The sequence below is a fragment of the Anser brachyrhynchus genome (genome assembly GCF_964034855.1).
Source record: "Anser brachyrhynchus genome assembly, chromosome: 9".
In the NCBI taxonomy this organism is placed as follows: domain Eukaryota; kingdom Metazoa; phylum Chordata; class Aves; order Anseriformes; family Anatidae; genus Anser; species Anser brachyrhynchus.
The window spans coordinates 13,939,819-13,966,061 of NC_137703.1; the positions used below are offsets into that span (position 1 = coordinate 13,939,819).

General features: G+C 44.2%; 1 protein-coding gene and 1 long non-coding RNA gene across 7 annotated transcripts in view; one reads left to right on the plus strand and one right to left on the minus strand.

Annotated features, from left to right (window-relative positions):
- Nucleotides 1-26,243, plus strand: part of LOC308199938 (glypican-5-like) — a 433,019-nt gene that overhangs the window by 367,143 nt on the left and 39,633 nt on the right. The window lies entirely within an intron of this gene.
- LOC308199969 lies at nucleotides 1,605-25,916 on the minus strand. Of its 2 annotated transcripts, none has more exons than XR_013955124.1 (2): nucleotides 9,580-25,916; nucleotides 1,605-9,367 (listed from the first exon to the last, which is right to left on the minus strand). It is a non-coding gene; the product is annotated as an uncharacterized lncRNA (long non-coding RNA). The 2 variants fall into 2 exon arrangements; XR_013955125.1 differs by having other exon boundaries at nucleotides 9,481-25,916.

Genomic DNA, 26,243 nt, shown 5'->3' on the forward strand with positions numbered 1-26,243 from the left:
TGGATGAACCATGGCACACCAGGAGCTGTATGCATCTTCCAGTCCTGTACAGGAGGTAATGGGCTGAATTAAGACATCGTATTCATGCCTTAAGCGAAGGAAGATAAAACAAATCCCAAGGGGCAGAGCCCACACAGTGACTATTTTATTTACGCTACCTGTGCTGCGCTGAGTAGAACAGATTGGGATCCTCTGCTCTGCCTTGCACTTCAGAACTGGGGCTGGTCCCAAGCAATGAGGCAGCACAGAGATAACAAGCTGGCCAAATTCATGTCTGGGGTAAGCAGGGCTGCCTGTGCTGATCACAGTCAAGCTGCACCGGCTCATACTAAATGTGAGGCTAGTTCCTTCTGGTTTCTGTGTGGTTTTTGTTTTGTTTTGTTTTGTTTTCCTGGTAATTTCCACTGCTTTCTGAAGCAGTGTTGCTCAGTAACCTTCTTCAAACTTATTGCTTTATTCTCTCTTCCTCCCATGCACTAGGCTGTATTGTAAAAACCATTCCTTCCTCCTGCGGACATGGTCTGTACTGTTAGCACACCCTGACAGCCAGGCTGTCTGGCAGTCCTGTAGTTTGCCTTGTGCTGACTGCACAGTGTGAGTTGCACCACGGCGAGCCCCAGTCAAACCTAACCACAAATGTAAACTCCAGCTTTCTGGTAGTGCTGACGGGGGCTTCAGGATTTGTCCCGCTCTACATTGCCGTAAACATCAGTCGTCAGAGCTCTCAGCAACATTCTCCGTCCCAGCTCCTGGTGCATGAGGATGCCTGTAGATCCCCCTGGGATCCTGAATGTTGGGCTTTGTTCACTCCTTGGACCTGCACTCACCAGGGCTGTCACAGCCTTGCGCTCCCGCTCAGCGGTCTCTGAACCCTTCTTCTGCCTAGAAAAGCTTGTGGCTCCTTTGTCATGATGGACTTGCGCTCTAGGTTCTTGCCTCGGGACTTGCAGGTAATACAAACCGCTTAAGAAAACAATTATTTTTGTATCATACAGGGCTTGATCACTTCTGTTTTATAAACTTTTTTTTCAAATAATATGTGTGGGAGAACTTGAAACTTTAATTCCTTATTCTGCTAAACCATTGCTTTATTTATGTGTATGTGAAAGTTTTATTGTGGTTCTGAGAGTAATCCTAAGGAAACAGACAGGCCGGTGAAGGGGTGCACGACACGGACTCCTGATGGCTCTTGAACAGAAGACGTTTATTGCCCTTTTTCACTACTACATATACTTTCCCCGTAGCCCCACACGCTGTCCGCATGCCCGAATCTGGCTTACAATTGGTTAGAGACCCTCAGACACCCGCCTTGAGACAGCCAGCAATTGGCCACTGCCCAAAGCTCATCTTTAACACTGTAGCCAATTTACTTTATCTCGACCTTGCCCAAGTTTTTGGTTCTACCGCTGTTCTCCTCATTATCTCTAACTCAGGGATGTGTGAAACAGCACAAAGCTCCCTGCGAATTCCTTTCCCACAGGCCGGGAGGAGATTCTTGCCAAATCCTGGGTAGTGCAGCAGGGCCACGGAGTAGCTACGGACCCAACTTGCAGTGCAGTCCTAGACCTTCAGACCCCGCAGGTGGGAATACCTGTGGCTGCTACACCTGAAAAAGCAGGATGTGACCTGAGAAATGAAGCACTTGCTGTTCTCTGGTCGGATGGAGTAAGCTAGCTGTGGCTTAAAAACAGCAGACTTTTTCTCTTCTGGGTTAACTATAAAAGTTGTTTTTCCTTTACTTGGAGGCTACTTGAAATTTTAGCTACTGTTCTGTTCTGTCCTAATACATTTATGGTCAGGAATACCATAGGAAAGTCTTGTTCGTGTTTGCAAGGTGGTATAAAAGTTAACAGAGAACAGATTGAGACAATCCACCGTGCACCAGATGCTATATAAATACAATCACAAAAGCTGTTACAAGGATGTAATGTACATTCCTTTTTTCCAGTTATTAATGGAAATGTTTAGTCTTATGCCCTTGCTTTCATAAGCCACAGATGTTACACCCTCTGTGTAAAGCACATTTTCTTTCTTAAAGCAGCATCTCTAACTCATCCGCAGATGAAAAAGATGAAGAATACTCCAGGAAGAAAAAAAAAATCAGATAGCTGCAATGCCCTCAGTGCTCAGGTTAAGTCATTGTCAGCTACAGCGACCACTCTCACCACTTCCTTTCCTGAACTCAAATAAACTTCTGCAAAGGGCAATAGGATATTTGTCTGAACTGCAGCTGCAGAGACCTGTCATGAAGTCTGCACTGGGACCAGTCCGAACTCTCTGCACAGGACTCGAGCTGGCTGGTTTGAATTCAGCAGCTTCATTCCGTAATAGTTTTAACCACAAGGAAGACTGAGGTACTCAGTCTTGGTGCTCAAGTTTTGCTCAAATCTTTCTCCTTGCGGGCGCTGCTCTCCTACAGGAGGAAAGTAATAGTAAGGAAATGTTCCAGCACTGACAAACTAGCACTCAGCTCCTCTCCTGTGTGCAGGATGGATGCTGCAAATCTTTCAGCAAAATCAAGGAGTGCTAGGCCTGCACAGGGATACTTGTATGGCACTAGTGCTGATCTCTTTGGTGGGTCTGTGGTTTGTGTTTCCTCTGGAGGGACATTCCTCAGCTCCCTTGGTTTTTAGCCTGTGCTGGGAAGTGGTGGATTTGGTTCTTGTTGTGAGGAACAGTTTCCAGGATATGGAGCAGTCTCACAAATGGATTGCATGTGTTCACTGGATCTGTGTGCTTGGAGATGGTACGTTCTAGAAATAGCATTATAAATCCTTCTTGGTAAAGACCATGTAATATTTTCAGTACTGAGTAAAATAATTTTGTTTTCTAAGAGTTCCTATGTTTTAGAAAACAGCAGTGCTGCTGGTTGCGTGGCCTCACATGAAAACCTTTGCTTGCTTGTTTGGGGCAGCCTGCCTTTAACAGCACCAAGCATCTTCTGTTGCATCCAGAGCATCGGTGTGGGGATACGTTTGGGCCATGTGGGCAGGGCTTCTCTTCAGTTGCAGCCAATATCACCACTGTCAGGGACTTCTGTGTGGGGACTCCAGTGAAATCCCTTAACGCGTGGGATGAAGGTTATTTAGGCATTTACTGTTTATGGTGGATGTGTTTGGTGAAAAGAGAGAGCCTGTGGTCATCTCAGTGTTGGGAACACTCTATTTATAAGTTTAATTTCTTGCTGAAGGTCTGTGTGCCCAGCTGTACAGGAACCACTCCTTGGCACAAGTAGCTCAGTTTCCTCTTTTTGCATGGTGTATATATTAAGTCAATTTTGTGCATATTCTAGTGGTATTAAATTCATCTCTTTGCAACAGGAAAAGTCATCCATAATCTAAAAATACTTCAGTAGTTTTCTTCTGTTATTTTAGTAGATAAGGTTGTTTCCTATCAGCAAGAATTCAAGAAGTAGCCTAGCTTAGAGTAGATTGCCCTTATAAATTATATTCTCCTAGGAGGAGAAGAAAATCAGAAATAATAAAAGAGCTTTAGCTAGGGAAAAGGCTAATAATGTCACTAACCTCATGATTTCAAGTGTGGAGATTATCTTAAAATATGAAATTCATTATGTTTAACATTCATGGCAGTGCTGGACTGTTTAATGAGAAGCAACATAATTGATTGATTTCCACAATGGGCCATCTACTGAAAAATATTTGGGGGCATAATTGGCTATTGGCTATCTAAATAATTTTGTTAAGCACAGTTTTGCATGTGATTCAAGAGAAAGAACTGTTCTTAACCTGGAAGACTAAAAAAAAAAAAAAAAAAGCTGGTATTGTAGGCACATGTATCATCAAGGAAAGTAAAAGCAGATGTCCTGATGTTGGCAGCTGTCTGAAAATGTCAAACTTTAAATCAGGAGCAGGAATGCCTCTCCCCAATCAGAGCAAGTGTTATTTGTTTTAAGTGTTATTTTAATTCAAAAATTCCATTGCATGTTTTCTTGGTGATTTTGGTTACAGCATTTCCCGGTGTGTAGTCCCTGTTTATGAGCAGGGTGTCTGTGCAATGGGCCGACAGGAGAGCCCCAGCCCCATGGGCACGGTGGTGTCCTGTGCTGGGGGATCTTGGTCCCACGGGGTCAGTGCCTGTGCTGTGAGCAGCCTACCCGACGTTCTCACCTGTGTGTCTCCGAACAAGGAGATGATTTGGTGGCACTTGGGGTGAACTTGAGTAAATGGAGGCCCTTGGGAGAAGGAGCTTTGTTTGAGTGATGCTCTGTTCTGGATGCTCACTTCTGGCAAAGAAAGAATCAAGTCTGAAAAAGGCACTTAAGAGTCCCCATACCAATTTCTGCTCTAAACCATGGGTTAAAGCTACCATTAGCACATCCAGTGGGTCTCCATGTCAGGATTCAGCTATTGCCCACGTCTGTCCATGAAACTTCTCCTAAATTTGGGTACTTCTAAATCGGTTCTCAATCTGTGAAACTAGCAATCAAACCACATAGAGGGCATAAGCCTGGAGACGTCACAGCAGTGCCTAAGAGTTGCACTTACCTAGATTCAGTGTGCCAGTTGCTGTGCACAGAGCAGGAAGCTTTTCCTGTGCTCCAGAGCAAATAAAAGTGCATGCCCAGAAGTCAGGGGGACTGTAGTAAGGCTAGCGGACTTCAGGAGAGCTTTTTAGTACCCATTAAGTTGCCTTATAGGTGTTGGTTTGCCGTTTGATTTTAATGAATAATGCTGTAGTAGTCATGAGTGAAAGAAAGGCTCTATCCAGCGATGAGGGTGCTCTGACACCTTGTTCCTGTTCCTGCTGAAGGTACTGCTCACAGATTGAAGGAGATTGATTCTTTCACAAAATTATATTGAAACTTGCCTCTGCTAGATGGGACCCTCACCACCTTAACTTCAAAAAGTTATATGCTTCAAGATTAATAGTCCTATTTAATGATGAATTTTGGAAATGTTATGCTAGTTCCATCTGTAATGCAGTGGTTTTGATGTGTTATCTTTAACTCTTTCACTGAATTCAGTGTTCTCTATTTCTGCTGAAGTTATCTCAAAATGAATCCTGTGAATATCTTTGTGGCAAATTCCTTGAATGTTGTTGAAGGCCAGCTGACATCTGGAGAGCCACTAGAAAAAGGTAGAAAAATGCTACTTGAAACCTCTCTGAATAATTTCAGGCATTGCACCAGTAGTCTCGAATGTATTCCCATTAAGGCTGGCTTCATTATTGGCACTGTGTACCCCTATCATCCCAGTCTACAGGGGATGTTCCCAGGGAATATAAAAGAGGATTTCTGCAAAATGATATTTCTAAAGGAAATTATTTGCGTAGCAGCCCCTCGTACTCGCAGATGCTGTTTTTAATGCAGCCATATTCAGCCCTGGCCTTGTGATTGTACTGAAGTAAAACGTTCGGGCTAAATTGTTTTGCCTTTGAAACAGTCCACAACCAAAAACCCTCGGGGAAAAATGAGTGTATAATTTTCTCACTATTTCAAACCACGTAAGCACCAAGAAAAATAGCATGATTCATTATTTTGGAGTGTGTTGATTAACTAGCAATTAAAGCTTTATAGTATTTTCTTTATGAAACAACAAAGGCTAGTTTAATGCCTTTACTTTAGTTTCAGCTCATTGGACTGTCTTCATACCTGGTGTAGATAGATAAACTCTCTGAAAGCATATGAAGTACCTGCATGCAGCTGAACATGGCCCACTTAGCTCAGAAATGTGATGGGTGTTCACGGAAGGAACTTTCATTCATTCACAGCATCTGGTTCCATTACATTCAGCCCAATCAAGCTCTGAAATTGAAATTAAATGACTTTTGATGGTAGTAGTGTAAGAACTGGGGGAAGGGAAATATCTGCATGGCAGAGGAGGCTCTTAGTGAGGACAAGCCATGTAAAATGCCTTGAAATTGTTTCACAGAAATGACTGGATGCACCAGAAGATGAACTTGGAGCTATTTCATGTGTCCAGAGTGTATTTCACCTCCACTTTAGGGTCCGGATTGTCTCTCTAGTGCTGGCAGTGCTGTAGTATAACTCCTTCCTGCCCAGGCTGTTAGGCCAGCTCAGGGCTTCTGATGGGTGACGTGCTAATGCCCTCCCCTGCAGCACGCCTGCTGCTCCCCCAGCAGTGCTGCTGCCACCCCACGTCCTTCATGCTTGCGGCACCACGGAGCCATCCCAGCACCGCTCCTGGCTCTTGTCATGGCAGTGCTCTCGTGCTTGGTCCCAGTGACCTGGGAGATCCATGCACTGGGATGGGGCAGGATTCCTGGGCTAGTAGGAGGTGTCCCTGCCCGTGGCAGAGGGTTGGAATTAGATGATCCCTAAAGTCCCTTCCAACCCAAACCAGCCTGTGATTCTGTATCTGCCAGGGGCAGAGCTCGCCCAGCTCGCTGCGCCGGGGATCCAGGCAGCACAGGAGGTGTGCTGGGGGGAGAGGCCAGGTGGCAGAACAAGAGCTAGCAGGAGGAGGAAGAAGAGTAGAAGAGAAGAGAGAAGAGAAGAGAAGAGAGAAGAAGAGGAGAAGAGTAGAGAGAGGGAGTTATGCAGAACCAGAATAAAATCAGCAAAATCTGGAAACTGGCCCTGGCTTCCAGCAGCTCAACCAGCTCTGCACTGCAGCATGAGCAGGGGAAGGTGGTGTTTGTGTGCGGCTGTTGGGAAACACCAGCTGGAAGAGCAGGGTGTTACAGTGTTGCTTTCTACTTTGAGGTCCCTGGTAGTCTTTGTGCTTGATGAGAAGTTTAGTGCAGCTTCTAAGTCCCTATGTTTATTTTTGCTGCCATTACATCAGTTGTCTTTCACTGTGCAGCCATAATTTTCCAATTAACAGCATGCAGTAGGGTAAGGTATATACCATAGGTGCACTATATACACATTAAACATAGAGTATAATATAATGTGTAATGAATTAGATAATGTATTTTTGTTATCATAGAATCATAGAATGGTTTGGGTTGGAAGGGACCTTAACAATAAATCATATACATATTGTGTAACGTATACAATACATATGTGCACAATATTCATATTGAAATATTGGGGTTTGGAGGGCCAAAGATGCTGAAGTCTGCCTGGGCAACTGACCATTAAAGGTGTCAGTGCTCTGGCATGTTTGCAGCAAAGCTGTTGACCAGCGTAGGGCAGCTTTCTGAGTCATGGAAAGAGCAGCGCTGCGCAGACATACCTGAGCCAAGCTCATATACAAGATAACTGCTGGGAAATGCAGGCAGGCAGTTTCCCAGGCTGAGCTGCTAGGCCCACGTGAGGCTTGGACTTTGCCTAGGGGAACAGGGATATGCTGAAGGTTATGGAAACACCATGCAGCTTGCAGACACAGCTGCTGTTTCTGCACTGCAGAAGTTACCAGAGCTCTGGGTGGCATCTCCATGCCACTTTTCCCATCAGTAGAGTGCTAACACCCTCCTATGTTTGAGAGCATGTTGTCACAGTGCCATTAGTAGGATCACCGATGAGAATACAGCAGCAAGTCCTGGTCCCAAAGAGTTTGCTTGGGGTGTCCCAAAAGGAAACTGGGAGGTTCTGCTCTGCCACCTGTGTGTTTGCTGGGCACCAAGCACCAGCTCGAGGCCTGATTCACAGCCTGCTGTGGTGGAGAGAATTGATCCCCAGCGTCAGCACGTTCCTGCTCTTGTGGCCAAGCTCTTGGCAAGCCACTGGCACCAGAGCAAGCTTCAAATGAACACCTTGCTTGCTTTCTGCTGGCACAACAGGAAAAACGGAGGGTAAAAACACAGAAGCACTAATAGCAGAAGCACAGGACTAGCTAACTACCGCCTCCCACCTCCTCGTGGCTCTTCCAGGCTCAGCTCAGGGACGAAACGAAGCCTTTACTTACCGAGATCCCAGGAGAGAGCAGGGTTTCCAGCAGCCACTCAGGTACTGGTGGGGCTTGAGGCCCTGGCTGCCCACGGCTGCATGACACGGGTGTCCCCACCTGGAAGGGGGGCCAGGCGGGAGGATGGCTTGCTGCAGCCCCCCGGGCAGGTCTGTGCTGGTGAAAGGGAGCGCAGCTGGGGTCTGCTCCCCCAGCTGGTACCAGGCCTGTCACACAGAGCAAGTGCTTCGTTCCCACTCTCTCAATTTTCATAGAGGCAATCTCTCATTGCCTCTAATGACAAACTGCATTTCCACATCAGTTGCCCTGGTCCTGAACCAAGCTGCATGCAGCTGTTGTGTTTCCTGTTTATGCTCAGTCCCTGAATTAGTCAACTCCACAGATTTTATCGGAACAGTTTCACTCTTGCTTTTGAGCATCTTCCTAATGCTTATGTGCTTGTAAGGGAAGGATTTAAAAGAACACAAATCCATCTAGGCTCGTGTGTAGCAGCCTCAGCTGGCTGGCGTTGTGCAGCTGTCAAACAGGCAGGCTCCTGCTCCCTCCTGTCCACAGTAAGGGCTGGGGGGCTCACCTCAAACCCTGATACACCTTTTCCTCCTGTCTTCTGGAAGCAAAATACCCATGTATGCTGCCCTCTAGCCAAGTCAGGATTTAAACAGTTCATTTAATTGCCAAACTTTCAATTAAATAAATGAAGAAAAGATTTCAAGACAGGAGAGGATGGCAGTATTTCCATGAGGTATTGAATTTCTCACTTTGATACAGGTGTGTTACTGTTTTCCTATTTATTTTTTTCTTCTTTTCCCTGAGTGCATTAGGACACAGCATTTATTTTTCTAGGTTAGTGGGTAAGATCCCATGCAAATTTTTCCTGAAAACATGCCTGCTTTCCTTGTCCAGGAACAGCCTCCCTTTTCATGTCTATTTTTAGCCTTCTCATAAACATGGACAGTTCTTAAAAAACAGCGTCTTTCCCTTTATGCAGCCAAGTCTGCCAGAAACAAGTCCAGAGAAAGCAATTTCATTTACCACACTGTTTCTCTAGCCTTACTATTTTTGGAGGTGTTTTCAGTGGCAAATGCACAGAAAGCAGAAGCCATTTCAGTCCCAGGCATTAAAATCAAGTTCCCCCACATTAGCTGAAGAATGAATTTTACAACACATCACTCTTACTGTCTTACCTGAAATGAATGATTTAACTGATGACTATAATTTAAATCAAAATACTGCAGGCTTAGTTTAGGGGAAAAAGAAGGGGGGGGGGGGGCTTAAATGAGAAACAAATATAGATTGAAACTCTGAATTTTGTTTTCTGATGCTGATTTTCAAAATAATGACTTTATTTCCTCCTGCTGTGCATATTCCACAACACCAGTCCCCCAAGGCAGGTGTTGCCCTGCTAGTCCTGACATGGCTCCACTTCCCTTGTTTGGGGAGATGATGGGCACCTTTCCAAGGGAGACTTATGGGTGAATGCAGTCCACCTCCTCTGGTGCGTAATTAAGCAGGCCTTTTCCCACACGAATAAATACCTGCGTGGTTTTGAAAAAAAAGAAAACAAAAAACAAAAAACAGCACAGAGAAGATATCAGCTAATAAGACCAAGCATGCGTGGGAAGACAGCAAGTGCTCTGTGTATAAATACCTGCTGCCCAGAAAAAGAGCGGGGCAAAGCATGCTGCTCTGCAGGGCTTTCTCATTAGGAAAGACTTCCCGTGGAGGGGAAGGCTGCCTTCCTCCTTACTTGAGGAAGAAAGCTGTCGTCTCGCAGCACATCAGCACCTTCCAGGATCTGCGCAGCAGATGTGTCCCAGACCTGTCCTCACCAGACTGCCCCAAATCTCACTTTGCCGCCAGCAGAGACCTTCGTTGGGCTGTCCACCACTTCACCAGCAGTTATATTTGTGTTCCTTGTTTCAAAATACGCTGCTGTGAGTGGCAGTCATTGCCTAGGCCTCCCCCCTACAAGACATAGAGAGGCTCAAGAGCGCTTCTGCGTCCCGTTCCTGCGCAACCTTGGGTGCTGAGAACCAACCCGAGCCGTGTTGTGCAGCAAGGTGCATGCAACAGCATTGTCCTAACTTTTATGGCTTCTTATTCATGGGTTTTAACAAATAGCATGTCAGCAAACAGGTGTGTAACTCACCTGTCATACCGTATTTATCCTGGATTGGAGGCTGTTTTGCACGAAAGCTGTGTGAAGTGAAGCCTGTGAGAGGCTGCATGTGGCTGCGTGAAGCCAGAGGTTCCCAGGGCAGGGCAGTGCTCTTGGCTGTCAGACTGCGGCGTGAGGTGCCAGAAGCGTCCTGGTGAGAGTGATAGTAAGGTGCATGTGAAAGGCCCCAGTCACATCTGCTTTTTCTTTTCCTGACAGTATGTTCCTGCTGTGTTTTCTCGTGATGTAGCAGGGAGCCACCTTGACTTTTACAGGGTCCCAACCTGTGGGATGGTTTTTCTTTACATGTACGTTTGGTGATTTGTAGAGAGAATGAAGATTTCATTAATCACGGAAATGTTTGTACAAGATGAGAGGCTATTTTAGTCTGTGTGTCTGTGTCTGACAGATGAGGCTGAACTTCCCGGAATGCTTCCCTAAATGCTGGGATAGTCACAAGAGGAGCCTGCAGTCATCGGGCTGGTGGTTGGAGCTGAGCTCTGCGGTGGGTGTCACAGCACCTCTCAGCCAGAGCACATCCACTTCAGCAAGGCAGCAGGGAGTTCTGATGCATCTGCAGGCAGTCTGTTAGATATGGGCAGTTAGTGCTGACTTGGTAGCCTTACCAGTAACAGATTATTATGCACAGATATACACTAGCCCATCCATCTGTTAATTATCTTCCCTGCTCCCTGATCCACTTAAAAGGTGGAATATTTTTCTCAGCCGTACATGTCATGTATTTATGCTGGAAGCGAATAGGTGATACAGATTCAGAGCTTACTTTGTTTAGAAGAAAAGAATGGTTTTCTTTTGTCTTAAGTGTGTTTTCATTTTAATGTAACATAGGTTGAATTGTGAATAGGTTTTCAGAAAGCAAAAACAAGGCTCTGTCTGGAGTCTGCAGGCTTTGGCTGGAAAATGCAAATCTCTTTCTTTGTTCCTGAGCAAGAATAAAATGCCAGGGTTATATGGAATCAGTTACAAAGTTGTCCCAGTTGGTTGTTGCAGGGCAATTAGCCTGTTATCTGGAGGCCAGATCTTCTCATGAGCACAAGCACTTGAATTCGCAGCTTTGCTCGGAAGGTGCCATCCCAGTTGTGTCTGCTGTTCACTGACTCTTGACTTGCAGGAGTAATGAGTGATAAAAATTATTTCAGTAATGACTTGGGTGTGATGGGGAGGGAACGGAAAAGTACTAAAACCCATTTTTGCCCAGTGTGGAATTTAATTGTAGTCCCGGGTACCACCCTAACATAAAGGGAGGAAGAAGAGGAGCAGGAGCTAGTTGGGACAGGTAGCCAGGGAAGAGAGGCACTTGGGATCATTTAGCACAGCTGAATCCCTGTTTGATAAAAAGAAGGGCAATTTGTTAAAATACTCATGCTGCAGGAGTCATTATCCCTTTGGTAATCTGGGTGTCAGGCTGCCTGGGGCCTGGTGGGGTGAAAAGGAATACAGAAGCCCCACACTTACCTGGAACAAGCCACGCGTGGCATGCAGGGCTGGAGCAGAGCGGTGCAGCTGCCCCACACTTTCCAGCCTCGCAAGGACATGCAGTCCAGCGGTCCTGCTGGCACTGCTTGTTGTGCTGGCATCTGGTTTTGGGGGGGTATAGTGGGCAGTATGGATCTTCTCTTCCACACTGAAGGTCTTTATGTTGCAGTGAAGAAACAAATGAAAAGAAAAACTTAAAAAATAGGATAGAACTTGTGAATCTCTGTGTAACTTTAAATGCACCCCAATCAAAAGTGCCTCTGGGTACGCTGAGCTATGAAGAATAGCATTAAAAGGAAAAGTAAGCTAGACCATGGCTTGTAAAGAAAGTTCAGCGGTAGCACAGACCCTTTGTAATTTCAGATATGAAGTCTCTCCTGGGAGAACAGTAACTAAGGATCCCAAAAGATACAGCATGACTTTCAAAGACTATGTTTAAAAAAAAAAATCATAAAGGAGAAAAAAACACAAAACCAAACCAAGCTGTATGCCTCATCCTTTCTTTGTAACCCAGAGGTGATTAGAGACTTCCTGTGAAGTAGCAAACCGTTATACGCAGATGGTAGAAACATTTGAGGTTTTTCTAAAAAAAAAAAAAAAAAAAAAAAAAGCTAGTAAGGACAAATCTACCAGAGAGGTAAATGTAAAGAAAAAATTAAAGAAAACCTGTAATCATTCCCTAGAAATGAGATCCCTGCTGTAACAATTAATTCATAAAGCTGCCAAAGACTTTCAGGCCTGTGGGAGTCAGCCTGGCATACATGATTAATGCTAACTGCAGGTGTGTGGCTGCATTTCCGAATAACCAGCCATAGGGGAGGCATCAGAAATTACTTAACCCTGCCCAAGTGGGCTTTGTCAAGAGACCCCCTACGAACAGATAACAAGAGGAAAATTGTAATTTTACAGCAATTCAACAGGTAATGTCAAACGCCTCTTGGGGTGCTTTCTGCTTCAGCAGAGGAAAGGCATTAGATATGATGGAAGGGCACTCTCCATGTCACAGATCTGAAGGGATTCAAAGTCGCTCAGTGTGGCTTCTTAGTTGTCATGGGCAGCTTCAGCTGGGGAACAATACAGAGAAGAGTCCATCGTCTGTCCATGTTTTCGCTTTGCAATCCTCACTTGAAGATCCACTAGCAGGGGGTGAGGCGGTGGCTCGGCAAGCTGTGTTCTAGGCCCCCACTGGCTCAGCGGGGTGTGCATGGCTCAGCCCCACAGCTCAGCGCTTCACAAGGGGAAAGGGAAGGGCAGGAAGGCAGAGGACCTCGAGCCATGATTATCCTCTCTTTGGGAGGGAAACACCAGGTCAGTTTAGTGAGGGGAAAAGGCACTGTTCTGAGGTAACTGTGGCATAGCTAGACTAAGGGTAGTTTAATTGCTACTTCTTTTTCTTATGACTTTTATGAAGAGATGTATCTATGCTGTCTCTTTTTGATACTTGTGCATTTTTTACCTTTATGGGGCATATTTGTTTTTCAAGAGAAATGGATGAAACAAGGCACTTTTCCTTTTGTATGTCAAATCAATAGACTGGTTTCTAAGAAGCTGAGCAAGTTCCCCTGCTCCCCAGCCCATCTAAGGGGGAAATAACAGTATCAGATGGACATCATTCGGTGAAGTATCTCACAGCACCACATGCACATCCCCTCTTGGCCCTTCTCATCAAGCAGAAAACACATGGCCTCTTGCTTTTTTAGGCAGGAGGCTGCATGGAACTTTTGAGCCAAATTGTAGGGAATGGACCACTATAGGGGTTGGCAGGCACTTCATCATGTTTCTGAAAAGCAGGAGCAATTCAGTTTATTCTGTTCATTTCAATGTCATGACGCACCTTGACAGTCAAGAGGATCTCTTTGAGAGAGGAGAGCAAGGAAGGAGTGCTTGTTGCCCTGCTGGTCTGGCTGGGAAGCCTGGCATGAGGTTTTAATTTATTATATTAAATTATAACTGAGAGAGGCCAGAAAAGTTTGAGTAGTATGGCCAGAGCTTGGAAAGAGCAGCGACATCACAAAATCGTGTGAAAAATTTGCTAAGAATGAAGAAGTGCAAGGCCAGAAGGAATGCTAGGATTTCCAGGTGCTTCAGCTCAGAGTTTGGATTTTGGTGTAAAAGGTTCCCCTGCATCACCACAGACACCTGCGGGTTGTGTAGTTCCTGTGGGGAATCTTTTTAAAGATGTGGGATGTTCCTGGATCCCCTGTGGAGGGAGAAGCAGTGGACCAAAGGTAGGCCTTTGAAGGGGAAAGGCAAGGCCCCGCAGGCCTGTGACATGTGGAAGGAGGTGTGACAGGCCTCGATGCCTTTCTTTGCATGATGAGCTGCTTCAATTGAGATCTGTTTTCTTTGATGTATGCGCTAAGTAATCTAAGAAGTGGTCTGAGATTCCAAGGTTTTTACAGATCTGGTTTTATTTTGGTATAAAATGAGATTATGCATAATTTTGCATTTAATACATATTTTAAGTGTACTGTGATAATGGATCGCAGTCCTTTTCAGTCAGTCTAACCTGAAGAGCACAGAGAGTTTATAATAAAAAGAAATTAGAGAAACGTGGGGTTTTGGTAGTTTTTTTGTAAAGTATCAGCAAGGTAAAGAGGCTGTCTTGTGCTGAACTTCTTTCTGTGTGCCCCTGAATTCGTGACTGCTGAAACAATCCTGCTAGCCAGCAGATTAGATTAGAATTGTAAAAATGAAATAAAATGTCAGCTAGGTGAACGATCTGCTACCACGGGTGTTGAAAAACAATCCTGAGGAGAAATGGTCTAGGCCCCAAGTAACAAAATTACAATGACAGATGATAGTTTAATGAGGTGATCCATAGGAGAGTTCTTGGTAGGTTTGCAGTCCTGATGCTTCTAACAGCACTGGCTGGCATGTTCGGTGGGAGGCAGCGGAGGGGATTTGAAATGAGATTTCTGTCTGACGACTGTCAGTTTTGCAGGAGGGCTGCACAGCTTGCTTTCTGTACACACTGTGTAAAGCTGTGTTGTCTCTGTGTGTTAGGCAGTTTCTTCACATTATATAGCCATACTAGCTTTCAAATGTATATTTTATTTTAAAGGGTTGTAAAACAACAAGCTTTATCTCTACTTTATATTCAGATTTTTAATCCAAACCAATTCTGTAAGCACTGAGGACTTTCAGATCTGATTCTCAGTGTCTGAAAGTTGGCAGATTGACAGCTACAGGTTGATTAAAGAAACCCGGTGAAATTGAAGGAAGAGATGCACTCACTACGTGCTGAGAAGTAGTGAGTTCCCACATAAGCAAACCTTTCCACTGAACTATGTGATCCTGCATTGAAGAGGAAATGCAGAGCTGTAGGCCTGCAGGCAGACAGGAGTGGTTTTCTCTACCGATTGAGGTATTCGGGTTTTGAGCACCGATGTATTGACTAGAGACGATGAGGAACCAATAGACAGCAGCAAGCATTAGGTATCTGATATCTAGGCCAATTAGTATGATGAGGTTGGAGGTGAAAGGTGCCCTGGTGTCAGTGTGCAGTTAACGCTCTGCCAAGTGTTTCCTGTTTTGCATAAGGGCGTTCATAGAGCACAGGTGACAGGGCAAAAGGGAGAAACTTTGTCTCACAAAGCAACCCTGATCCCATAATGATACTTTCTTTGGGAAAAAGCCAAGCTTTTAAAAATAAACAAAACAAAGCTGTTTAGTTGGAATGTCATGCATTGTCTGTCTTTATAAAGCAGCATTGGTTCTGATCCAAGCCGGTTTACCAGAGCAGTATGGAGGGACATGCTGGGAGGCAGCTCTAGGAGGTCCATCTGCTTGCATTAGGCTAGCACAGCAGCTGCACTTGCAGCATATCAGGCAATAAATCTCATGCTTAAGAGCCAGTTCAGTTCCAGAAGCACGTTGTTTCCCATCAGAATGCAAACCGAGAAAGGACAGGTTGCAGGAGAAGCAGCTCTACTGCTCATAAATTCAACCTAAGAGTGGTTTGGGGTTTGTAGCTGCTTTCTGTCCAGTCAAGGGAAGATGGGAATAAGTTAGAGACGTCACAGGAAGTCTGTAACTCATGCTAGAATATGACTTCACTGCTGAGCTTTGTTTTTACAGTAGAATTTATTTGGATTGTCCTGTTGCCTCTCATGATCTGAACTTAGCAGACATAAGTATACAACCTTGAACATAAAGGCAAATGTTGCAGCCAGTGAAAAGCCTCTCTATTAGATGGCAGAATAATTATTACCGATTTTCATGAGCTATATTGATTTGAGTGTAGAATTTATTAGTTGGTATCTATAACACACTGTAGTATTAAAATTCATCAATACAGGTCTCATAAATGCCAATATATAACAGCAGGTGCTGCTGTAATTTAGTGAATCATTATAATTCCTATTTAGTAAATCAGTTGCCATCACTGTTAATGTTTAATTTGTGAGTTAGTGCATCACCCAGCAGTATAAGAGAAATGAGGCTGTAAACACATTTGCAGTAAATATGATATAAATACTGTGACTCCTGCTATTCAGTACATCCCATATGTTAGCTGTTGATAAGTATGATTTTTCTATAAATACAACATTGTACCTTGACCTTTGGAAGGAAGAGAAGTAAAATTGAGAAATTTACTGTGATAAATATCTTCTAAAGTAAAAAGTGAAAAGGATCTGAATTTAGGAGTGGGCAAGGGGAAGGTTTATTAAAGATATGTAGTTGCTTCTCTTAACATGGTTTAGCACCAAGATGAGTTCTTAGGACTTGACGCAGGTTAAACAGGACATTCTGGTCACGAACATGTATTTGTTAAGGAGGGAGATTTCTCCTGACCTGAGCAAAAATGTCAAGTCTTGATTTAGGTGAGTTTGGATAGGATTTCAAGAGCTCCCAACCTCATGAGAGTGTTGTCATCCAGAGGTAAATTTGTAAACCCTATGGAGATACCGGGCCTCGCTTGCATCTGCTGAGCTTGGGTGACATGGCAGCATACCTACAGCACCACTGGCTTCATATGCCTCTCCGCAAGACTCTTGGCTGATTCGTGAAGCCCGTTGTGTGATGAGATGATTGCTGCTGCCCGTGCTAGCTACCTCCTAAATTGTGGAGGGATTTTTGTGTGCCCTGGTTCAGGGAGGTGGTGGTGCTCAAATTACTGGCCAAGTTCTGTCCCAGGACAAGTTGTGCCACCTCACACAGCAGCTGTGGCCTTTCTCTGTGCTGTGGCCTGACAAGCAGCAGCCAGGTGACAGACAGGCATCATCTACCTGACGGCGCAGTCTGGCTTTCCACATGTCCCCCACGCACAGATGGCGTCCCCGTGGCAGCGCAGAGGCTGTGTCCTAGGGGCTGTCAGGAAGGAGTACTGCACGGAGAGACCTCAGTCCAAGGAAGAAAACTGTACTGTAGTTGCTGTTACCTAAACTATCTCCCCCAGCACTCAAGAGAAATCTGTCCAGTGTTTGTTCTTCTTCTCCCAAGTGCAAAAAATGGCATGCAAAATAGTCCTGAGGATTAAGATTTTTTCCCTGGTTATTTACAGATAATATTAATTTAATCTAAAGGAGCTTGCTCATGATCTTCTTGCTACTGTTTTTTTTTTTTATGCAAGAGAAACCACGTATTTGCTAAAATACCTGGCTCCTGAGCACATCATCTTTGCAGCTCTCTTTGATTACAACCAGAGGTGAAAGATGCTTCGGCCTTGCTGTTCTTAATGTCATGCCACACAGGGTATTATCAGCTTCTCTTAGTCTGAATGTTTACTAATGATATACAGCTCTTTTCTGATAAGCCTTCCATTTGTGTTGACAACATCCTGTTGTCTGTATAATTCATCCTTTTCTCCAGCTCATAAACTGTTATGCAGAGAATGCTATGTCAGTAATGAGCCCTGCACCAAGCTGGTGCATGTGTTCTCCCATTTGGCCTTAAAGCTCCATATTAAAATGAGTTTTGCTTTTCTATTCAGGATGATGGGCTCTCTACATATTCCTGGTAATACCAAAAATGTCAGACTGGCATCCCGTCTGTGATGAGTGGGAATGACACTGGGCTCGTTTCACAGAAATCCGCTTGCCTTTCCTTCCTCTCTGAGTCCCTCACAGCTTGTTCTCCCAGATAACTACCAGAACAAAAGTTAATAAAACACTACTGTAATTTGGCAAGTGAGCTATTTGCAGTGCTTAATATCACAGAATTTTACCAAAATACAGCAGTACTAGACTGAAATTAAATACACCTTCACCAGGTTTAGATTTTATCATTGAAGAGTTCCAGAAATGCTAAATTGTTATATTCTGATTGATTCAGCTCACTCCCTTTCTAGTATCTTTTGGTTATGTCAGCCTGCTGATGCAGCAGCATCAAACTCAGCTGGGACGGGGGGGAAGCTCCCTTTCCCTTTGCATCTTATTCTGCCCTCAAGGCAAAATTCACAACATACAATATGGAAATGCTAGATCCAGTGACACATTTTATACCACTATCCAATCTGGATACAATTTTAATATAAGCATCACATTAGCAAGTGTCTTATCTCCTTAAAATATCTCCTTAGCTTTTAAAATGTAGTTCAAGTATGTACTATATTTTACTTTCCATCTTCTGCCACCCTCACCAGCCTGGCAGCGTTTCCTTGGCCCTTTGGTGGTTGAATTTTCTCTCACTGATACAAAATTACAGCCCAGCTTGTTTTCTTCTAATCCATGGGAGGCAGGAAGAAACATCACATATCATGACTAAGTGACATTTAGCACATCGAGTATAATCAGTTTCAGCTCTTCTTGAGCAGGCACTGGTAGATTTAAGAAGTCAACACAGTAGGAAGTGTCTTACCCACAACAGCCTGCCTACTCAGAAGCAGCTTGTTGGACTTTATTTAATCTATATCTCCTTTAAAGTGACAGTGTTAGTAAATGGGGCGCTCGTTTGCATCTCCCTTTCTGGAAAGCCTCTTACTGGTTCTGCTCTGTGGCACTGCAGATCTGGGTAACGGGGGCTGCAGGGATAATGTTACTACCAGCAACTCACAGATCTCCAAGGAAATACCGTGGGCTGTGCTTTCAGGAGACCCTTAGCAATTCCCGCTGCACCCTGGAGGCACCAGTCGATACCTAGCTCTTTTTGGTGTCATCTGCACATGATGCTGGCAGCAGCTCTTAAGCAGGTGTTCATTAAGAAAACACAAGCTTTCCCTGCTTAGATCTCCATTCACGAAGCATTTTGTGGTCTGCATAATTCCATGTTCTTAACATTTTCCAGGACAGCAAATGAGATCGTATAACGAGTGGAATGGGCATGTATAAATTCACCCAGGAGACCTGGCTATCAGCTAAGCCTAGCTCACGTGATGGAGCTGTGTGTAAGATTTATTGTTGACAGCATGCTTACCTTAGCATGGCCCTTTTCAGAAATGAAATGAACAACAAAATGGAATGAAGCTCTTTTAATGGAGGTACAGCATGGGGAAGTACAAGATATCAGTTGAAGAGGTTGGATCAGGATGAGTTTGAGAGGTAGTTTATGGAAGCAAAGGAAGGTAATGGGATCAGAATATCAAGACATCTTCAAGCTGCATTTTGAATTGCAGAGGGGTACAAGAATATGCTTCCATGTACATGATAAAGGTTTGCTGGTGGCAGTAACATGAAAGAGCAGAAGGCACAGGAGAAGGTAGAAGCAACTGAGGGGCAGAAGAGAAGTGTCTCCTTCAGCAGACATCACTGTAGCCGTTACAATGTGTGTGTTACAATGTACATTACAAGGCGTGCAATAATACAATTCATTGTGCATATATTGCTTTCTGTGACTGTTCCTTTGGTAATGGTATTGGCTGTGTATCTGTGGGTTTGTATGCTTAAAGCTAGAGTAAAAACAAGCTTTAGAAGTCAGGCATAAACTGCTTTATTTGGACTCCCCCTTCAAGTTGCTGCACTGTTTCTAGCTTTGTTTGAGGTAGCGAACTGAAGTCAATTTAAAATGCTGATTAGGATGATCAGTGATTAACACATTTAACCTTAATTTTATGGATAATATTAGCTCTCACAAGTCAATGAGAACACCCTTGCTGTGGAACAGAAGTGTGAAGACCACTACTTACTTTCCAGTAATTTGTGGAGCTCAAAACCTGAATACACTATCAGGTCACATTGGGAGTCCTTCTAGAAATCGCAGGCAAGAACGAGCATACAGCTGCTCCCCGACTGAGCCAAGTCATTTGTGTTTCACTGAAGTGTGTCTAGAAGGAAAGGTTAAGTACGTGACGGGGAACCGTTAAGAGATGGGGAATATACCACTTCTCTGGACATTCAGTCCTAGGGCTTGTTTATATTCACTTTGAACTCTTTCACCTAGCTTTCTATCTGAATTCTCTGTCTTCAGTTTTTCACCATCAGGATCAAGTTTCCAAGAAAGCTGAGGAGTTTCTTTTTTTTAAAAAAAAAAAAAAAGAAAAAAAGAAAAAAAAGACGAGAGGGAGAGAGAAAGCTTCTCCAAATTTTCAATATTGATGTAAAAAAATTACTGCCAGCAGTAATGTACTGAGTTCCACTGTCAGACTAACAACAGCACAGAATAAAATCAGTGCCACCCTCACTGGTTCCATTTCCATGCTCCTGGATTGCCTTAGCCTAGCCACCTCAGTGCCATAGCTTCTGCTCAGGCTGAACCTGTCTGGCCAGTGGCTGCCAAACTCTTCCAAGAACTACTTTCTGGGCCTTCATCAGTCGTGTTTTGATGTATAACATCACGTTTGATTCCATTAAAATACAGTTTATTTAAATGCAATGGGGACCTGACTTCCTCAGTATAACCACCCTTTCTTCTTCATTTACCTATGTCATACGCAGGTCGTGGTCGCAGCAAGAATTGATTTGCATCTGTATCATGGATGAAAAGTGTTGAAAAATACAGGGAGACCAGTAACAATTCATTAGGAAAAATCATTAAAAACATCTGATTCTCCCTTTAGCAAGTTAACACTTTAATTTTTTCAGTTGTCTTGTTATTAATCTGTTTTTAACCAGAGTATTCTGCTACACTGAATCAAACACCATATGAAAATGCATCACAATAATGAAATGGTCATTATCAATCAAATGGGGTCTTGTTACGGACTGATATCAGGGGATTTCCTTTGCTTTTTTTTTTTGACAACACCTACTTTCTATAAAAGCATTAGCTGATGCTGATTTTACTCATCTACTTTAAAATGTGATCAGCTGCTTTGCTTGCAATTTTGCAGGTTCTTTGCAGCATAAGAGTAACACTTGTCCTGATAATCTAATTCAGTTTCTAAGAGATGACACTGTGATGTGCTGATAAGAAAGATATGCTACTTAGAATATTATTGTCAAAGCAAGTCTTTATTTTCCTGTAAAAATATGAATCTTACCTGCTGTTACCACAGGAAGTGAAAGATCCCTTACTGAAACTCAGTGTACACTTCGGTTTTTCTCCCATTTTTGGTTTCTTCTTCCATTGCTCTATTATTATATCAATAGCATGTCTTACTCTGCACCATGTTTTTTGTAAATGTGTTGCATATGAAAGTAGAAACAAAGTACAACAACAGTGAAAGACAATCCATGAATCATATTTTAAGCAGTTAAATATTGTCATATATGTTTTAGGTATTTTATCATACCTGTTACTAAACTGGGGTTAGCTGCTTTTCTCTTTCTGCCTCCGTTTTATACTGTCTGCACAGGCCAGGTGAGGTGTGTAGTTCTGCTATTCTTGGACCCTACCTCTGGTGAATGTTTCCTTTCTCTCAGGTGTGCCATCCTGCTGAAATAACTGAATTTTGAGAATCTCCACTCTAACAGGACAATATAGTGACCAGGGAGGTTTTCAAGATCAGAGCTGTTTGTTTTCTTAACAGGAGCGAGAGATGCAGAGTAAAAGGATTTTGAAGAGGCAGCCTACCTCCTCGTTCCTGCCCCATTCCTCCCCTCCTGTTATTTCAGCATAATTCTGCGTGTGTGCATATGATGAAGTTTGAACTGGTCTGGAGTGAAAGCTGCTCATTTCTTGGGTCTCCAGTCCTGTTTCTTGTGACAGCTCGGGGGGGTTGTGCAGTGCTGCCAATTACAGTATAAAATAAGGATGTAGATATAGTTTCAATATGTATTTTTCAATGGACCTTCTGAAAACAGGCTCTGAAGCATATTTTCCTCCACTGACTAATCAATGGATGTTTCTTGGGCTTACAGTTGGCATTATATCCAGTCCTAGCTTTAAGTGGTCAAGGATCACTAACCTTTGGGTCATGCTGTGTGGCTCAGCTGTATACCCAAGTGGCTAAAAAAGCTGCAACCCAATCAATGTGGCTTCAGTGGCACTGACAGTAGGAGTTATGGTTATTACATTGATTTGGGATTGCTTTTTTCCTAAAATGTTAACCACTGCTAGTTTCGTATTTCCTTGATGAGCTGTTTGTCTGTATTGCCAGGAGAAAGGTGTGTAAAATAGCTCGTTACTTCTTTGTTAGTGCTGCGGCACCGGTAGCGACGTCGATGAAAAGGAGGTAATGCAACTCTCACTGCTCATGGGCGTCAGCTCCATCCCAGCTCACAGCATCACATCTGACGTTTTGGCCAGGGTCTGGTGAGAATTGCCTTCCTTGGGGAAGAGGCATTTATCCTTTATTTCTGTCATAGTGCAGGGTCAAGCAAAGTTATATTGATGTTTCAAAGCTTAACTGTAGTGCGTGTACAGGGCTCAAGAAGTCAAAAAACAAGTAGCTCTGTCTCTAGAGCTTGATCCATCTGCTTTTCCATAAGGAGGGTGTTCAGTCAATGGGATTTCCATGTGGAAGCTCCTCAAAACATTGCCAAGAGAGTTATTAATACATAGTCACATGTGAAATCCTCCATTTTTCATTTTGAGCCATTAAGGATACATTCTTGCTGCTTGTTTTAGGAAAGCAGCTCTCCCTACACATCACGGGCAGACAGTGAATGGCAGGAGAATCTCTGTTCTCAAAAGGTACTTCAGAGTACCGAAATTCAGTCCTGGCTCTCAATCACCTTCTGTGGGTACCTTTAGAGCTGTACAAGACGCCTAGGAAAACTAACCTCTTAGTGTGTCTCTAACTCCACAGGACTGTAAATATTTCATGGTGCAAGCATCTCTTTTCTGAAGATGACATCTGCTGAAATCATTTAAACTGCTACTTAATAAGTAATGTTTTGTAAAATACGGCTTCTGGTGTTCATAGAATGAGGTCCCAAATTTGAGTGAGGAACTCTAGAGATAGTTCATGGCAGTTAGTTAACAGGACGGGCTACCTTAGCAGAGCAGGTCATTTTCCAGTTTCTCCTTCTATTAGTAGGTTAAGAAAGGAGGGTATATGCAAACTAGAAAGAAATCCTTTGTAAAAACTCATAAGTGTAAATTAAAATATTCTTTGCCTCTAGGCATAAGTGGGACTAATTTGAAAAGGAGAAGGGGGAACCGCTAATTTAAAAAAAAAAATTGGTGTTTGATCGCCTATTAAATATTTTGTCACTTTTATTAGAGAAGCAGCTGGTAATTTTTCAAGTAGAAATCTGTCACTTTGCAGAGAAAAACAGATTTGACTGTGAAGTGGTACGTTCAGAAGAAATGTGATAGGAGCAATCATGGTGGGAGCTATGTCCAGTGGTGAAACTTGATCCTCAGTCTAGCACCATTAAAAGTATTTTATTTTTCATACATGTATATGTGATTATTTTGTGTGGTTCTGTTTAAAAGCTTTGTTTGTATTTCCAAATGGGGTAGAGCGTAATTAAGTGCAGAAGGATGGAAATGACCTCTGATTGCACCTTATCCCGTTGCTTTATATTCTTTCACAGCAGCAAGTAACCTGTTAATGTGGAGTATTTCACACCTCATTGCTGGCCATATTAAAAGTTTTTATACTCTCTAATTCTTCAGTAAATACTAATGTACAGTATTCACTATTATCTGTCTATTTCATTTACTTTACCCATTTTTCTCTTTGTAATTAATTTGCTTCCCTTTATCCTATGGTGATTCTAAACAAAGCCAAATACAGCTGTTTTAATGATCTGTTTTTATTAGTCCTGCAGGCAAACTGCACTGCAGCGAGATGTCATTTGAGCCCAGTATTATTATACCTCTGCAGAAATGATTAACTTAACCTTTTTGCACATTGCAAGAATTAAAAACGTAATAAATCAGCTGAGGCTTATTATACTAAGTGATGTATGCAACCTATTAGCCCTTTTGTTTGTTTTACTTGTACAGTACTTGTCAAGATTTCTTAAAAATCATTATTTATGGTCCTGATCCAAAGGCTACCAGAGCTGATTTTTGAGTCACTGTGTTAGTTTTGTAGCTGACTGATCTCAGCTGTTCCCATGTGAGACTCATGATAAAGAGAGGAAAATAGGAAAATAGACCCACAACTCCCAGGCTTTGGTGAGGCCAAGATCTCAGCAAATAAGTTTTGATTTTCTTAATAATGACAGAGGGTTGTTGTTGTTGTCATCGTTGCTTTTAAATAAGCAAATATAAAAGCCCCAATACACATGTAACGTAGCACACATTAGGGTCCACTGGTTTCTCACATCTCTGCTGTGAAGCATGCTGTGGGCAAAAGCACGTGGACTAACAGCTGTGTTGTCACTGCTGTCCCTGTAGAACGCCGGAACTGCTGTCACGGATCAGGGCAGAGAAAAAACATCGAGTGAAAAAGTGGTCCCTGCCCCCAAGCCAGGTTTTGTCAGCTGTAGTAACTCAGTTCTGCAAAAAGCATTGCCAGTGCGAGAGGCAGAGGAGGTGGGCTTGTACGTGGCACTGAGGCCTGGCTGCGATGTGAAGCCTCGCTCTGTTCCCGAGGCATTTGGGGCCCAGCTGTGCTCCGAGGCCGCCTCCTGGGCCAGCCCTGCTGTTCTGAAGGAATGGCTTTGGCAAATGTAGACTGGTCATTCAATTAGAAAAATCAGCGGGTAGATTTAATAAATATGTTGCATCTCACATGAATAAATTCTCAGGGAAATGTCTGAAAGACCCAAGGGAGGACTTGGTCCCCATCCCACTGAGCGCAGTGCGGGGCCGGGCAGGGGTTCCCAGCAGGCAGAGCAGCAGGAGTGGTGATGCCGTTCTTGATACTCTTACTATCCCAAGCAGGGCAAACAAAACACTCTAATTGGTTTTCAGTTTCAAAATATTGCACAAACACCAGACGGTGGAAGCGTTTCCGTGCTTCTGAAAGGTCCCAAGCCTGACTGCCAAGCGGGAGGCTGCGCGGCAGCCTGAGCGGCGCAGCCAGCAGGGCCTTGTCTGCTGCCTCACAGGGGCTGGCACAGCCCCTGGCTGGCTGGCAGCAGGTCGGCAGCTCGTCTGCCTAGCTCTGGGGGCTTCGTGGAGGGTTTCTCTGGCATCTTCACATTCTGCTGGCTTGGCTGTTTCTTACAAAGAGCCTTCATTCAACAGAGTTTGAGCCCATCTCATTTGCTTGCTGCTCCCAGGCGCTACAAGTGATGCCCTGTCAGAGGTGAAGGGACTTCTGCAAGGCACAGGGGTTCGGGCCCTGCCTGTCCATGTGTTTGAGAGCTGTGGGTGAAGGTTTGTTTTTGAGAAGGAGGTGCATTAAGGAAGCGGAGTGCTTTCCTGGGCCTGTGGGTAGGCTGGGCTGGAGCAGGGTGGGTGAGGAGGAAAGGGGACGGAAGGGGAAGCCCAGGGCATTCGGAGGGGAAGGTCCTGTACTCTGCTAGCTGCAATCTGGGGAGAGATGTGTAAAAGGGACCTTGGCTTTTGGGAACAAATGACTGGGTCTGGACACTGGGACCCCCCGGGAGGTGGCAGGAGCCCTGGCAGCCACCCCTGGGGTCAGTGCAATTAATGAAGCAGAGTGGAGCTGAAGGGAAGCGCAAGCTTCCTATTCCCTAAGTCATGAGCAGCGTGGGAGCCAGGGGGAACCTGTACCTCTGCTTGTTGGAAGGGACTGGAAGTCACCAAAATGGAGCAAGAACTTCTTGGGACTTCGGAAGTCCTGACGAAGGATGAGAAAGCCTTGAAAGGCATCTGCTGTGAGAGGGGCCTGGCTTGCAGTGCCCTGCGGTGAAAGGCTGCCTTGCCCTGCCATGTCCTCACAACATCTGGGGGGAACAACTGGAGAGGTGTGCGGCAGCCAGAGATACCCAGCTCCCAGAATACCTGCTATTGCCTTTCCTGGGGAAAAAAATGCAGATTTTTTTTCTTACTCTCCTTCCTCTCTCTTCCTTCGCTGCCTGTAGCACACAGCTAACCCAGGAAAAGATACCAGGAACTGCCTCCCATAGGCCTGAGAGGGCAGTGAGAAACCCAGTGGCTGTGCCCCTCCAGGGGGCAGTTAGAGGAGTCACCAGCTGTGGGGAGTTAGAGGAGATGCAAACCATCAGGGCTGCAGCAGGAGCATGCAGTGAGCCAGGGACCTGCTGGGGCTTGGGCAAGCTGAGCTCAAGAACTGCTGTGCACTGGGGTGAGTAAAGGAGCGCTTGAGGAAACAGCATGTGGGAGCAGGTATGGATAGAGGTGTGAGCATGTGTGGTAATACATGTAGCATTAAAGACAGCAGTGTATATGCGTACCTATTAAAGACCTACTGGGGCGGGCTTGTACTCAAAACTTGAAAGGAATGGGTTTTGGAGAGGCAGAATTGCAGAATTGAGCTATAAGCAATATATAACATCAAGGTTTTTTGTTGAATCAAACAACTTCTTTTGAGTGTTAAGATGCAGAGGAAATGAAAAATCAGAAGACTGATAACAAATTACCTTATCTGCTATGCTATTTTTTTTTTA